Source organism: Capsella rubella, unplaced genomic scaffold, assembly GCF_000375325.1.
Source record: "Capsella rubella cultivar Monte Gargano unplaced genomic scaffold, Caprub1_0 scaffold_3, whole genome shotgun sequence".
Lineage (NCBI taxonomy): Eukaryota > Viridiplantae > Streptophyta > Magnoliopsida > Brassicales > Brassicaceae > Capsella > Capsella rubella.
Window position 1 is genome coordinate 10,217,125 of NW_006238921.1, and position 15,466 is coordinate 10,232,590.

A 15,466-nucleotide genomic window follows, 5' to 3' on the forward strand; every position below is an offset into this window, starting at 1 on the left:
ATCGTAATTAAAATACTCGCATCGCTGTAACACCCCGACCGTCATCTCACTCAGTGGCTCCACTCTCAGCCCATAGACCCACCTCTTAATGGATTCATATCCGACGGCATGTTTGCTACATGCGGAAGGCTTAAAGACTTGTTACCAGCCCTACAAATCACCACATGATCTTTCCCTGTGTTTTGGCCTCACTCACACAGTTTCGACAAGTGCTTCCCAGATAGTCACCCATACTAGGACTACTCCTGTGTAACCAGCGTACGCATACTTAACTGTGGAGTTCTTCTCTCACCACCCTTGACGGAAAAGATAAGTGCACTTCAGTGACATAGGTGGCTAAATTAATACGTTAAAACCTCTCCGCAAACCAGAGTGTCACAGTCGATGTATTCTCATCTGATAAAAAATTTTAATCCTAGCGATTGCCAAAAAAATAACTTTCTGGCACACTTATTTGTAAGCTTTTTGTGACTGCCAAACAAAACAACACCTATAAAGCTAATTTAGATCAATCAATACAGAAAACAAAGCATTCAAACGCCATAAGGGTATATTAGGAGTTTACTAACTCTGGGCGATTTTTTTTTTTTGTCTGTCTTTGAAGGCAGAGAAAGCTTTCTTCTTGTATATTCTTTCTAACAGATCACAGAACCCAAAAAACTAGAAAACTCTGATTTCAGAAGAATAGTTTTTGGTTTTTGCTTAGTGAAATCTTCGTTGAGAAAAAGATGAGCAGAGGAAGCCACGAATGTCTTTTCTTCGATCGTCACAACACTATATTCTCCCACGAATGTCTTTTCTCTTCCAAGTTCGTCGCTTCTAAGTTACATTAGAACATTAAATTTGAGTTGATATGTTACATTCGATGGTCTTGGTCCTCAGCTTTACATTAGTTATCATTTCAGGAAGTGGAATTGGGAAGACCTCCAACTATTGGTGAAGTTTTCGTCATGACTCATACCAAAAAGGATGGAACTTTTGTTGATAAGAAAGCTCAAGAAGTTCATGAGGCATATAAGAAGAACAAGGAAGCTAAGTTGGTTGCGCTCGAGAATGATGAAACTTCTAACGGGACTTCGCGTAGATTTAAGCAATCTCAAGAAGAGGATGACGAGCTCTTTTTCAGGTTATTTGCTGCTTCTTTATGGTATTGTATGTTTGTTTTATTCTGAAAAATGTGGTGGAACTCGCATTTTAATGGAGCTCGCATTTTAATAGATATCTAATTTATAGAAATTAATTTCTAATTTATTTCTAATTAGACCATTGTTTTTTTACCTAAAAACACTGTTTAACACTTTTCACGCGAATTCATTCGCCCGGGACTATTTTTACACCTCAGAATCTAATTTGATCGACGATGAACATGAACTTCAACTTCAATGGTGTTGCTCAGCCAATCGTTCCTGCCATTCCAGGAGGATTTGCGGTTGGTTTTCTCCCCGGTGGAGGATTCAGTATAGTGATTCCTCCAAATGAAGGTATGACATTGACTCTCACCGCTACTGATGGTGTCGGAGATGATGGTGTGGGTGGCTGATGAAGACGTCAGAGGCGGAGGCGGAGGCATAGGCGGATGCATAGGCGGAGGAGATAATATTGCAGCTGTCTTGGGTAAACATTTTTCAATTACAAATTTCATTATTATTTTTTTGGTAAAGATGGAATATATTTCTGGATAATATATTTATAGAAACTTATCTTCCCAAAAGGTTGTAAATTATTGGATAATATATTTTAAAAGAAAAAAAAAATCTCAATTATTTTCAAATTTTTAATGTAATTGTTTCTTTCTCATTTACTAAAGCTTTTTTAAAAGTTATTTGTAGTTCATATTTTAATTTTCTAAAGACGTTATTTGTAAGTGTTTAATCAATTAGAAAATATCACTTAAGTAATATTAAAATTTTCTGGGGTATGTTAAACTTAACTTCATATAAATTGAAATAATATACTACTTTTAATTACAATATGCTCATTTTCAGTACAATTATTGGGAAACACTTTTAGTTATTTGGAATTTTTTAAAATCTAATTTTCTCTATCATATTGTAATGAATTTTTTTTATTTTTCAAACCTACAAGTACCATTAAGTGAAAGTTAGACCATATCTATTTTTCTTTAATTAATATCTCTATTAAAATTGATTGGATTGTCCTTGATATTAGTGGAAAAATTCATCAACAAAGTGCATTTTGTAGTTACTAATGATTAAAACTTATTATTTTGAAAACCATTAAGAAATGTGTGTTTGTATAATATATATGGTGAAAATAGAATTGTAATAAGTGTTAGGTTATTTTTATCTTATCACAAATATGTAAATGTAGTTGTATGATAGTAATATCTAACATATAAGTTTGACGAAAATAAATAAACTTATACTCTAATTTAAGAAATAATATATTTTCTTTTTCTATTAATCGATACATTGTTAGCTATACAAGAGAATTTGATATTTATGAAAAAATTAATTTCTAAATATGTTTTAAAATTTCTCTCCAATACTCTACATTACATTAGGTTTCAAACTAATGAATTCTCTCTCCAATATATTACATTATGTATTGTTGTTTTGAAGTACATTACAACTTTATTTTTTGAATATTATATTTATTTAACACTTATTTTAATCTTGATGTCATTGGAATTTATTTTTTTAATTAAAATACCGCAATTCAAACTATCTATTATATGTTTAAAAAAAATAAAAATTTGAGAGTTGAGAAATAACACAATTGGTAAGTCTCAATGCTGACATGGAAGTAATTCGAGCACTAGACAATAAGTAGTTTTTGAACTACTTTTTTAATATAGGTATTTGCATTGTGCACAAATTAAAGACATGTCTAATTCATTTTAAAAAAATTATAGCTTGCGTTCTAATAATCCCAGCCAATAATTCAGAAGTTTAAAAACAGAAAAACCTCTATAAATTAATCATCGAGACCGTTAAAATTAATTAGTTTATAGGGGTATTAATTTATTGATAAATTAATAATTTAAATAATAGAGAGATTTTATAATATGGTAATTAAAAAAAATAAACATCAAAATAGATTGTAATCAATATATTTAAATGCAAATACCTATTTTTAAGAAATATCATTAATATTTTTAAGAATCAATTACAAAAAAAAAAAAACAATCATGATGAATGAATAAAACACTATAAAATTTTGATACCTGAAATCTTTTAGAATTGAACTCTAACAAAAATTAATGTAAATTTGAGAATAAATTACAACATAACAGTCATATTTCACTAAATGTTTTACATTTATATAGATATATTTTGATAATTCTATATAGTTATTAATTTATAGTAGTATCGGGACCATATTTATACAAAGGATTTCAAAATAATTATTATCTTATTATTTTATCAAAATGTATCATTAAAAAATTATTAATTTATAGAAATTTATTAATTTATGGAATATTAATTTATAGAGGTTTTACTATGCTCTTTGTAAACAAAATCTAATGAGCGAAGAGGTGTTAACTAGGTTTCAGTTATTGAGGTTCTCTTTGTAAACTAACAAGTTAAACCGATGCTGTGATAGGCGTAGCTCTCATGCTGCTTTGGAACGTTGCCTTTTAGTGAGTTGTGAGTTGTGAGATGAGATCATCAGACATGTATATAGGTTTGTCTAGATGTTGATACTGGAAGTGACTTGACTTGGATCCAATGTGACGCGCCATGTACTAGTTGTGCTAAGGTAAAGATCCATCTTTTAATGTTTTAGGAGAGTCTCTCTTTGGAATTGCTGATGAACATTTTGGTTTTTGGTGGGATTTAAGGAGCAAATCAACTATATATAAGCCTAAAAAAATGATAACTTAGTGGGATCTTCGGAGCCCTTATGTGTAGAACTCCAAAGGGATCAAAAGACAGAACATTTTGAGAGTTCACAACAGTGTGACTACGAGATTGAATATACTGATCATAGCTATTCTCACCAAAGATAAGTTTCATCTCAAAATCCACAACGGATCACTAGCCGAGTCAGATATAGTTCTCACCAAAGATAAGTTTCATCTCTCTGTCTTTCTTTCTTCTTTGTAATTACGTTGTATGGTAGAGTTCATTCCTATCACCGAAGTCATGATCGTTGCTCTGTTTTGACTTATAGTTTCGGTTCGGTATGAAGACACAAAAGGTCTTCTTGATCAATTACGTCGACGGTACTGTTCTCGAGGTAAGTTGGAACGATACTTTCTTCTTTTTTACCTAAGGTTCTTTTACTTTGACACCTTCAGTTAAACAAATGTTTTTATTGAGGTTTTTTTTTTTCACAAATTTGTACCCAATTATAACTGAAAAGCTTTTATTTTTAGAAAACCTAAGTGTTCAATTTTAAAAACGTGAAAACAAATCAGATCTCGCATCCAGTCCATAGGATCTCCTATGGTTTGTTAGAGGTGTTAGAGGTTTAACATGTTTTCAGATCTCTACCAGATCTCTACCAGTTTCTCGAACCGAGTGGTCATACCCGAGCCAAGCATGGTACGCTGCTTCTTTAGTACTTGTACCAATCTTTTTTTTTGGTAAAAGGTTAAATTTACCATTTTTGAAATTTTTGACAGAAATTAAAGAGAAAACTAGAAGCAGATAAAACATGCTGCAGAAAAATAAAAATAAGAAACATCATTACTACTCAAAAATGCTGCAGATTGCAATTGAGTACTCATCGCCAGGTTGCGGGGAGAAACACCGATTCCAAGCTCGCGAAGCTCGGAAATTTGCGTGGTTGCCATAGTTCTGAAGAACTTGAAATCTCATTCTTGTTACTACGACCCGATCTATCTAAGGCTAGCCTTCAAAACCTCGCAATATATAGAAGCCTACAACTTCTCCAAAAACTAACGCAAAAACACATAGGCAACTGCAGACTTCTACACGAGCTCAATGAGGAAGCCACACCACTTAGACCTATCCACGGCCTATATTGAAAATCCGAGACACCTAATTGGAGCACTCAACTGCTCACTTCCACAAATTGAATCGACACCGACAACACCAAGAACAACAAAACTCCACCTTAAGCAAACCAGAGACGACGCGAAGGGGACAAACCAAATGGAGAAGCCATAACCATGGCCGAAGAAGCTACCACCCTCACCTGCACATCAATGGAGGAGAGATGTCGACCACCAAGAAAAAATACCCATGACGCCACTAACCGCAATGAACAAATCACGAGGACTCAAAAACAACCCCTAGATTTGCCTCCACAATAGAAGACTGTCGGAATCCAAACAAACCACCACCGGAGCTATAGAAAACAAAGTTAGACCGCCGTAGTGGCCAAACCACAACAGGAACGACGATAACTAAGTTTATGACTAAGTTTTAAGAATCTTATCAAACAAAATATATTTTATTTTTTTACTAGATTTTGTAAACATTTTGAGGACTTTTATTCAAAAAGTTAAAGCTTCGTTTTGCCGTATCAACTATAGAAAATTGGATCGTTAATTGCATTTATACAAAAAAAACATAACATGTTAATCAAGTTTTTCGACAGGTATACTTTTTAGAAAATTTTCCTACAATCCTAGAAAATAACAAAATTTGATTAACCCTTGAAATTAATATTATTTTACCCTAATAAATATGTTGGTACACTTTCTCTTAACGAGGATATTTTTTTTTTTTCTATTTATGGCTAAGATATTTAGTCTCCAATTCCCATCCCACAAACATGAAAATTTGAATATTGAAAGATAATAATTAAATAGAAAATATTTATAATATGTTCTGAAAATGAAATTATAGCATAATATATGTTATATGTGAGCCAATAGAAAGAGAAAATAAATAGATGTCGAAAAGCAATGAGTGCATAGTAGATAATGCCAAAAAAATTGTAGTCAAAAGTGTTTAAAATAAATTACTAAAAGTTGAAAATTTAATAATGCACCTCACTAAATAAAAACCTTTTAAATCTCATTCATTCATTCATCAGGGCAGTGCTTTTATACCCAAACTTTGATACCATGCCAAGACCAATCTAAACTCACTTAAAAAAAAAAATTGTCAACCTCAATTATGTGGAAATTAGCTGATTCCAACATCTCTCAAAACGATGACCATATCCTATCAAACATGTGTTTCCTCGATTTCCTATAATTTATATTAAAAAATGAAAAATATATTAAATTAACAAAAATACTCTTTTTTGTGAAGATCACATTTTTTTTTTGTCGTCTGAAATTTTATTAATTATTGTTGTGAAACCAAAGATGAAATACAAAGCCCAAAAGAGGGAAACATAAGCCGGCAGACGATGAAGATGTCCCCATAGTCATTAAGCCCTATGGAAGGGAGTCTAAAAGAGATACAAAACAGAAAATTTGGAACCTAAATCGAAAGAATACTAATCCATAAACTTAGAACAGAAGAAACCGGCCATAAAGCCTTAAGCTAAACAATAGAATCAAGAACACAAAGCACTTCTTCTTGTTAGACACAAGTGAGAGAGATTTACCGAGGATGCCCATGGCCAAACCGAAGATAACATCTACCACCTCCTATCACGATGAGAGCCAATCTCTCGAAACAAAGGACTTCAAAACCCGATAAGCACCTAGCTTTCGGAAGCGACGAACACATTGATACGCAAAGAACGTCATACTAGAAGCCTTCCAAACGCGATCAGACCTCAATAGATCTCGAACGCAGGGACAAGGAGCGAGGCCTGTAACTCAAGAATCACCAATCTCAAAGCGAACGATGAAAAAACATGAGAGCTATCACCCACAACGAACAACAGCAAGAAGAAGATAACTCACACAGACTTGGAAGCCTACCATCACATTCAAACAAAACGAATCTTCTGCTTAGAAAAGGATCGAACTCATTGGAATCCAAAGGCCGAGACGAGGAGATCAGGCGAAAAGAAAGGCATAGGCTGGAAGAAACTAACTAATCCCACACCCACACTACCCTAACGGCATAGAAACGGAGTAAAGAACAAGAGCGACAACAAATTCAAGGGCAGGAGACCTACACTGGAATCACAAAACCAAATGAACTGGCCGCTCCATCCGCTATCTCTAACGCACATAATCAACACTCCAATCGAAGGATACAAACTCTGCACCCAACACTATCCAAAACAATCTCCTCAATAGCAACTTCCTTGATGAAACACCACTGCTAAGAGAAGGATTTATTTCAGAAACCCGAGTTACATAACCACAACGAGTAAGGGAGCGAAATCACCATAAACCAATTAGCCACCAAAGGGAAACCAAGGAGCAGCAACTAGTGGGTAAGGCTCCATCAACAGACGAGCCCAACCACCACAACCCACCAGCTAGTTCCAAAACCCAACCAAAATTGGCAAGATAACACCTCCAATCCACGCTTTAACAACGAGGAGAACAAAAACTAAGACAAGAATAGAGCTAAAGAGGGAGAGGCCGGATCTGGTGCTGAGGAAGCCACCAAAATCCAGCCTCCATCTGAATTTTTTTTTTTCCTTCGGCGGCTAGGTCAAGAGAGAGGAACCATATATAACTTGTATATTTTTTTTTGTGAAGATCACATATCTACCAGTTTCGTTTAGGCTTCAAAAATACTAGGACCAGCCATGGGCATTGGCTATTCAAATCCCATACCAGAAACATGAAAATTATAATAAAGACTATTAATTTTCCATTTATGGTTGTTGAACTTATCTCCTTAAGTGGAAGGAAATGCACTTTGTAGTTGTGGCAGTTAACGACCCCAACTTTTGACTCATCGTTCCTCCTCTGAGAGTGACAAGCGCATTTTCCTCCCCATTAAGAAGACAAGTTCAACTCCCACACCAATTGTTGAAGATATCATTGTTGAAGAATGTCATATTATTTATAGCAAAAAATTACATCTCTTTCGGTTTACATAGCCGATGTGGGATATGTTGATTCCATTTACTTGGGCTTTTAAACAAAAAAGTACTGGATTATGTTAATCATGAGTTTATGCCCAATATGGCTTCTGTTTACGTTACTTATTGGCTTTTTGTTATATATGTTCAATTTCCATATTTACAATTTTTGAGATAAAATCCGTATACTGTGTAACACCCATCCCACCATAGAGACTAAGACGACGTGTTAATCATTGGATCTTCCAAGAAAATGTTTCTTCAAATTTCATCCACAAACAAAAATATTGCATATAACTCCTGAAGCAAAATGAATTACACAGTGAGAGTATCATTTCCGCCCACTAGTAAATACGAAAAAAGAAACTACCTTTAAACCACACTCATCAATCACATAGAAAAAGGCACAACAATCAACTACTCCGCAACATTGTGCTGAGCTAGAACACACCAATACTTCTTGCCATCAGCAAGATCTCCACATCAATACCAGGTTCGATCATCTCTCATGACCTTTGAACCTATCTTGTTCCACTCGGCCCGTCAGCGTTTCATTGAGCTACTAAGAATTCGATGATTTAATGTAAAACATTTCCAGGTTCGATTATCTCTTGTTGCCTTTGAACCTATCTAGTTCCACTGGGCACGTCAGCTTTTTATTGAGCTACAAAGAATCCGTCAATTTAATGTAGACCATTTCCACTTTCATCATCCTTAAAGATGGTAAATCTTATTTCACATATCTTACATCTTAAACTAGTTTTTTCTTAAGACATTATCTCGGTCACTTTAAAACATTCATCACCCATCAAATTATCAGTTCCTAATTATCAACACAACACTAGTTCACAAGAAAATCTAATCCTATGCAAAAGAATCATGAAGTATAAGAATAGGACTTATAATCGAATTTCCGCAGATTACATCCACCTTAGCCACTTGATGAAAACACACAATTAGACAATGAATAGTATGCTTCAGCTGCATACTATTGAACTCCATCTTGGTTCTCCATTAACCAAGAACTAATGCATGGAGTCCTAAACGCTCTTGCAAAGGTACAGCTCAACCCTAGCTCGTTCCCCAATCAAACAATAATCTTCGTTACAAATAACACCTAACAAAACTGTTAGGTAAACATACGCATAAGTCCACAACTAACCGTTAGAATCGTTATCCTACCGTTGGAAATGGGTTACCATGAGTCTCTCCACCAAATTTTGTCTCGATCAGACTATTTTTGGACTTCCAAACGTTGCTTCGAAGAAGCCAAGACGAAACTGTTTCTAGGATTCTAAATATGACCAGATCTGCAATTACTTGTCCAGAAAGTAACGTTGATAACTTCTCGAATATAACCTCAAATCAAGCTCCGTCAGCGGCTAATGATTCTTGACAATATCTCCTTTCCAAATACGCCTTACTTGCGACCTAAATCTTTCTGGTCCGACATGAATCAGCCTCAAAACACATGAACTCGGAACTATGCAAAATTACTATAACGTTTTAGTTTTGATTTTTCTAAAGAAAGTTTTTTATATTTTGAGTATCATTTATGCTGTTTAAAATTTTGTTTAAATAAAAAAGAAAAGATAAAGAATTATATACGACAGTTAAACTATTTTTTTCGCCTAATAATATACTTCTAACAAATAAATAAATACAAAATCAAAATCCAGAAATATTCTCAGTCTTTTCACGTACGACATTCTGATTGAATTTTATTAGTTTTGTTGTTGTGATACATCAGAAATTTAGGGTGAGACATAACGTCTATGACTACCTTATTTTGGTTCATTTTAGTTAATATAGCTCTTCTAAATCGAACATTATAAACATTTGTTGACTATATACACCCATATATTCTATTTTGTTTATTTAAGTTTTACAACTAAGACCATCTCCACTAGAGCACCCCATCAAAGGTGCTTAAAATTAAAGGAGAGAGGGATTGTAAGAAGAGAGAGAAAAGAGAGATTGTCGGAAAAAAAGAAAAAAAATGAGAAAAGAAATTTCTTTTTCTATTTTACTCATCGACCAACCAGAGTGTGTCACGTCGTGTTGATTATGCGATGCTTTCGTGCCTAATTCATCTTGTGGGCTCTTCAACCTTATTTTGCATTTAATTTTGGGCAACTTACACAATAAGCAAGCCATTAAATCTCAGCACTAGTTGTTAGATCACAACCATATATTTTAGCATTTTTCTTATTCTCTCCAATCAAATCACAACCATAGTTTCATATCATCCGCTCTCAAGAATATTATATCTCTATACTCTCTTTTAACAACTCATGTTTTTCTCACATTCTTTGCAGTAGTTATATGGATTTATGATTTTACTAATATTTTAAGATCTATTATTCTTATAAATAGTTTTTTAAGTTCTATACTACATAAAAGTCGAAGCTATAAGTTATGAGATCGTCCACGTGAGATTTAAAACCACCAATCACGGTTGGATATCTCACTATTTAACAATTTCAAAAGAACAATACTTTTCTATATAAAGTTTGTTTTTTTATAAAAAGGGGGAAAATAAGATTTATGGAAATAAAAGAAATATTTGAAAATATGGAATATTTATAAATTAAATAAAGCATTGTGAACCAGCGGTTAATAAAATCTATTCTTCCTTACTGAATGGGATTTGTTATTTAGTTAATTAAAATACAAAAGAAAACAAAGGTTAAACCATAGCTAAACCAGCTAAACCAAAAGAAATAAGTACTTAAACATAGAACATTAGAAACTAATACTAAGGACAATCCCTAATTATGGCCACCATTTTACTTCTTCTTCGTCTAGCCACTGATCTTCTTCTTCTTCTTCTTCTTCTTCTTCTTCTTCTCCTCCTCCTCCTCCTCCTCCTTCTCCTTCTTCTTCTACTCCTCCTCTTTCTTTCTTTTTCTCCTTCTCCTCTTCGTCTTTCTTCTTCCTTTTCCCTTCTCCATCGGCCTAATTTATAAGACCCCAAAGTTTCTCACTCCCAACTTTCGATCCTTCAAAGTGAAAAGAAATGTTTTTTCTCCCCTCCCAAACTTCAACTGCACTGCCATCAAATATCTCAAACATGGATAGGGTACCCTCCTCGGTCTTTTCTCCAAGCTGATACTCAGGATCGAGCTTTCCCATGGCATAATGGTTGTATCCATTCCACTCGCTCTGGCTTAGATAATGGTTGAACCTCTATCTTATGGAGGGATTAGTGTCTTCAAGCTCTCAATCAACTATTGAGCTTTATCATTGCCCTCTTTCTTTATTTCCTCATTTCCTTCTTTCTTTCTTCTTCCTCACCTACTTCATTTTTTTTTCACTCACTCCATCTTCCTTTGCACTCATTTTATCTTATTTATTTGATTCCTCTTCCTCATCCAATTTTATCAATTCATAATCCGAAGTTGGTGATGAAATTTTATATCTTTTCTTGTATCTTCGTTGTATCATCTCCCTCATGCCAAGAAAAATTTGCCTTCGAATCTTCAACATGGTTTTTAATATAAGAGATATTTGCAAACCTATTTTCATCACCAACTTCAAATTTTGCCTAATTTTTTCACGAATTATGTTTGATCCAAATTTTGCTTAAATATGATTTGACCGATGAGAAAGAGAATAGGTTTTCTTTTCGTCATACTATCACATTCAACAAACATACTCCGAGAAGTCAATATGACATAATTAAATTTGTTTTTCAAACTCCAGAATTTATTTGTTAAAAAAGCTACCAAAATACTATAGCTGATGATGAAAACCTTTGACCAAATTAAATATATAGTCCAAATTACCAAAAAATACTAAAAACAAATATATATGTAATGGAAATTCCTTACATGTTATTCTTTTTTATATTTTGGTCAAATCATTACATGTTATTCTATAAAGAAGATATTACAATCTATATATACTCACAATCAATCCTCAATAACTCTAGCTAGCAAAATATCAAAAAAAAAACAAAAGGTAAATAAAATTAAAAATATGCTCAATTTCATAAAAATGTAAATCTTTTATGAAGAGATAAATAATTTGTTTCTCAAACTAACTGGGAAAACAATTTGGAGCAATCACTCAAATTTATTTTTTATACCATTGTCCCAATTTTTTTATACCGAAACTTCTTCTTAAATTAACTTTTATTTTAATTTTATAGCTACGATATTCTGTAAGACTTCTTGAAATCCTCAAGAAAAAAAGAGAGTGCTAATGGCAGTCATAAAGTTTACATCTCTTCTATTATTCATGGTTTTTGCTCTCATCCTTATGCCAATAATTTCAGGTAACCTATTTTTTGTTTTTGTCAATATCTATATTTTATTAAAAGCTTTCTTATTTAAAAATGTAATTCATTAGCTGCAGAAAAGGTGTTTGAATTTCCAATTCAAAAATTACTATGATTTATGAAATTAATGGAAATATTACTAATCTATATGTTTATGAATCAAACAGGTCATACATGTCATGTGATTGGTAAAAGACCTACATGTATGATGGAGGAGAGGTGGGTAGGCGCATCGGAATGCAATGCATCATGTAAATATATTGGCAGGAAAGGAGGATATTGTAGACAATTTGCTGGTATTGATTATTGTTGCTGCACACTGAATTTTGAGTCTCTACAATCTCATTTGTCTAATCCTCCTATGATTTAATATGAACTCTCAATATTATATGAATAAAATATATTTCAATTTTACATATATACATTATTATTGTATACAAGCAAGGTAAATAATTGCATTTTGTGATATTAAAGATAAAGAAAATGATGAGAATTATTCCCTATCTTGCTTGATATCCTTTAGATACACAAAGCAGATTATTTGGATTATGTAAAAGCAGATTATTTGGCACGCAAAGCTCGTGCTTGTCCGTATGCTATGAAGTTTGTAAACAGTTTCCCAACTGGTTGGCTCGTTTGAGTTAATTTAAGCTTATTTGGTGACAAAAAAAGGTAAATTAACTTTTTTTGTTTATTATGTAATGTATGAGTCTTCAAGAAATTCACAACAACACATTTCTTAACTTCCATGTAGGCAATATTTGGAAGTGCAAATTAGTAATAGACTGTAAATCTGATGTGTAAGGAACAAACTTATTCTTCTATTCACTAAACAAAAATAGATATGTTAAACTGCATGTGAGTACTGTATATTCAAGAACTTGTTCTAGAAATGTATGTGGTATTACATGAACAATATTATAAACCATATAAATAATAGTTTTGCTTGAACTACTATAATTTTAGTTAGTCAAAGTTTTTTTCCTTGTCATAATCATTATGGTTTGAAAAAACCCATCCTGTTTTTTTTTTTTTTTAAACATGCAGACCGGATTAACCTAACTAATTGTAAACCACCTAGACCAGCCCCAAATCAATTCAAATCGATTAAACCACACATAACATAACCAGCAGAAGACTTAAGCACCATCCATGAAAATAATTCCATTAAACCAACAAATTCAACAAAACATTATTCCAGAAACATAAGCACCCTAACATGCTTTTAAATTCCGTTCTAACACCCTAACAAATCCAACAATAATCTAAAACACCAATGAGCGCCTAGATCATCCTCCTCTCCTCGCCATGATACCACAAATCATACTTTAGCTTTACCTGCATATAAGTATTTTATAAATACTTAGTGAGGCAATCATCCCCACAACAGGCTATACACACAAACTGCATAATCCACATTCCAGCAACACATATCAATCATAAAAAGGCCATAACAATAACAACACAATCCGATCAGACGAGTAGTGTTGAGCGACACCATTGGTGTCGAGCGACACCAAAACCCTAATATCACTCCAGTCGCTTCTCATCAACGAATCCGCCGTTTCCTAGCCTTCCATGGCCGTGTAACCACTCCATAAGGCTCGTCCAGAGGTACCATAACACATAAAACAAGCATACAACAAGGAAAATCAATTAACAATCATAGAAATCACCAAAAAAATGAATCAAACAACTCAGATAAGCCTAGGTCTTGCACTCACCTTCGAAAAGGATTGAAACAAGGACAATATGCACTCAACAACAGCCACCAAAGACTCTCCTAACACCACAGCTACGAGATCTCTCTTCTCAAGGATAGAATCACCAAGAACAAGGCTCAAAACACCCTCAAACCTCACCAAAACCTCTCCAGAGAACTTAGAAACTTTAGAGAAGAATAAAAGCGGCTACCCCAGAACAAAACACGAGCTTTTCTCTTTTAAACGTGACCTAGGGTTAAACCCTAACCAAAACCACACAATTTCGTAATTAAAATCGACCCGAACAAACCGAAATCACACTGGTGTCGAGCGACACCCTTCAGTGGTGTCGATCGCCACCACCCAAACCGGAACACGGGCGTTACATGGTTAGTCAAAGTTTTTAGTCTTACATGAATTAATGAGAGTTATGATAATGATTTTTAGCTAGTCAAATTATCTTTAATTACTGAAATTGAAAATAGATATATTTTACCAGTAACAATCCGAATTTGATCTTTATTAACAATTTTACAGAAAATTCATAAAAAATCTCATATGTTGAAGATTGGTCCTAAAAAACAAGCTATCAGAGGTTGATACAAGTAGCCTGGGCAAAATACCCGGACCCGAGAATCCGACCCGAACCCGATCAAAAAACCCGATCCGAACCCGAACCCGAAATCTAGAAATACCCGAACGGGTTCTATATCTCTAAACCCGAACCTGACCCAAACCAAAACCCGAACGGATATCCGAATACACCCATAATATAAATATATGATAATTATTTATTAATAATATATATGTACTTGTAATAATCTAATGTCAAATTATCCATTTTTGTATATTTTGGATTGTTTTAAAGTTATATACTCCTATTTAAATAAATTTAAGTAAAAAATTATATAGGTTTTGAAAATTTTTATTAGTTTGAACATATTTGGATACTCAAATTTTGAATTTTGAGAATTCCGGGTAACCCGAACCCAAACCCGAAATATCCGATCCGAACCCGATCCGAACCCGAAATCAAGAAATACCCAAACGGAGTCTATATCTCTAAACCCGAAAACCCGAAATACCCGACCCGAAGCCGAACGGGTACCCGAACGCCCATGCCTATTATCTCGACATATATTTACTTACATAGTTTTTTATAATTTATTATAAAAACTTGTAACGCTCCGCCCGTCAACTCTCTCAGTAACAGGCCGCAACGTCCTCGTTGCGAAATAAAACCGATCACATGTTTAAATTCTAAAAAGTATGAGGGTTTGTGTAGGGGGTAGTTGTTAATTTCTGAAGCAACGCATTGTTTATTACCCTAGAGAAGTAACAGTCGGAATGTTACATAACTCACGCGTTGCGTGAGATTTTCCCTAGTTTAAAATAAGTTAATATTGGTCAAGCTGTATTGCAGCTTCTAGGGGTTCTTATTTAAGCCTTGGTAGAAAAACTTTCATTAGGACCACTTGTTTGAAGATTAAGTTTAGACCATCTTTTCTAATCACTCACACATGGGATCAGCTAAGAATTCATTGCCGTTTAACAGCTTGGAGTACTATTGTTTGGTTAGGCCAAAGTATCCCACGTTATG

General features: G+C 33.7%; 1 long non-coding RNA gene across 1 annotated transcript; it reads right to left on the reverse strand.

The window, feature by feature from the left end:
* Positions 1 to 6,269: 6,269 nt before the first annotated feature.
* LOC111831503 lies at positions 6,270 to 7,770 on the reverse strand. Its single transcript, XR_002834630.1, has 2 exons — positions 7,018 to 7,770; positions 6,270 to 6,813 (listed from the first exon to the last, which is right to left on the reverse strand). It is a non-coding gene; the product is annotated as an uncharacterized LOC111831503 (long non-coding RNA).
* Positions 7,771 to 15,466: the final 7,696 nt, after the last annotated feature.